The sequence below is a fragment of the Otolemur garnettii genome, unplaced genomic scaffold, assembly GCF_000181295.1.
Source record: "Otolemur garnettii isolate 467f Iridium unplaced genomic scaffold, OtoGar3 scaffold00315, whole genome shotgun sequence".
NCBI classification, from domain to species: Eukaryota; Metazoa; Chordata; class Mammalia; order Primates; family Galagidae; genus Otolemur; species Otolemur garnettii.
Window position 1 is genome coordinate 311,035 of NW_003852710.1, and position 1,778 is coordinate 312,812.

Here is a 1,778-nt window from a genome sequence, read left to right on the forward strand (position 1 = left end):
TGAAATGTCTTCTTGTTGTATTGCTCCCTTGGCCAGTATATAGTGTCCACCTTTGTCTTTCATTACTTTTGTTGCTTTAAATCTACTTGTACAGCAAATAAAATTGTGCCCCTCCTCTTCCCTGGTTTCCATTTGCCTAAAATATTGTTTTCCAACCCTTTTTACCATGAGTCTTGTTTTGTCCTTGGAGATGAGATGTGTTTCATGAAGACCATGTGTAGTCCTCTTTTGCTTTTTTTAATACAGTCAGTCAATTTATGTCTTTTCTGCAGAGAATTCAAGCCATTCACATTTATTGAGAGAATTGACAAATATGGTGAAATTCCGTTTGTCTTGTTTTGTGGAAGTCTATCATCTAGTTTTATCACTTGGGCTATGTGAAAATTAAGTTTTGACTTTCTGTTTCTGAGTCTTTTTACTTTGTTAGTCCCACCTAATCAAGGGATTTAGGCAAGAAAATCACCTGAGCCCAGGAGTTCAGGGTTACAAAGAGCTATGATTACACCACTGCATTATAGCGTTGGTGACAGAATAAGATCCTGTCTCAAAAATAAATAAATTCCAGCCTAAGCAAGAGAGAGACCCCATCTCTGTTTAAAAAAAAAAAAAAAAAATTAGCCACTGTAGTGGCACATACCTATAGTCCCAGCTATTCAGGAGGCTGAGGCAGGAGGATCACTCAAGTCCAGGAGTTTGAGGCTGCAATGAGCTAAGATGACACCATTGCTCTCCAGGCTCAAAAAAACAAAGCAAAACAAAAAATTAATTAATTAATTTTAAAAATAAAAATGAAAGGAGAATTTCATAACAAAATGGGAAAGTTAAAATCCAAAGAAATTTTCTAAGAACTTCTGGAATCAGTCAAAGATGTGAACATCAAAATAAAATCAGTAATGTATTCTACTATAAGAAAAAAATACATAAATATGTTTATGTCACCAACATTTCTATATACCAGCAAAACAAAAGAGCATAAAATTAGAGATAAGTTATATAAAAACTACTTAAGAACTTTTCATAAGGGAGGGAGCATGATGGCAGACAGGAATTACTAGCTGAGTCTTCCTAGAGCAAAAGGGGAGAGGAAGAGGGCTAAACCAGTTCCGGTGTGTAATAATGATGTACAGCGGTGGCTCAGAGGGTGCAGCGTGGAGGTGGATTTGGCTGAAGCTGCAGAGAACTAACACACTTGGGCAAGTTTCTGTGGGCACACCCAGGCCACAGTGGCAGTGGGCCAGCGCACCACAGGCACAGTGGCAAGATCCAAGGGGAAACTTCTTGCAATTTATGCTCCTTGGGAGAGGCTAGGCAGTGCTCTCCCGAGCGGAATTTGGTGGCCAGACTGGATTGCTGTCTGGAACAGCTCTAACCATGGTGGCAACCTTTAAGCATTCATAGGAGAAAAGTTTCCGGAAAGAGGAAAGCCATTGCGGGAAATGGCGCCAGTAGCTTGTGTAAGCAGACATCTTGCTGGACGTCTGCGGGAAGCAGACCTTTAACCGGTATCAGGCTCAGGGACTCTAAAAAGATTGAAGTAGGCATTCCTAAGTGGAATTTAGGGGCCAGTTTGGGGGGCTGTCTAGAGCGGCCCTACTGTGGTTTGGTAGCGGTAGAGGGTGAAACATCCATAAGGGGGAGAAGTTCCAGGTCAGGGATGCACCATATTGGAGAACAGCATGCCACTGTGTGGGCGGACCTCTTGCTGAGGGCTAGGGCTTGGGAGTCTAAGTTCCACCTGCCAGGAGCAGTCCTGCACTTGGGACAGGGACAGGCCTAGG

General features: G+C 42.4%; 1 protein-coding gene across 3 annotated transcripts in view; it reads right to left on the reverse strand.

Moving 5' to 3' along the window:
- The window catches only part of MARCH8 (membrane associated ring-CH-type finger 8), a 158,969-nt gene that overhangs the window by 101,677 nt on the left and 55,514 nt on the right, over positions 1-1,778 (reverse strand). Inside the window, exon 1 of one of the 3 annotated variants that reach the window (XM_023509027.1) lies at positions 638-655. The exons of the other annotated variants lie outside the window; for them this stretch is intronic. The gene's annotated coding sequence lies outside the window, so the exon portion shown is untranslated. Of the gene's footprint in view, positions 1-637; positions 656-1,778 lie in introns of those variants that run through there. 3 annotated transcript variants of the gene reach the window in all.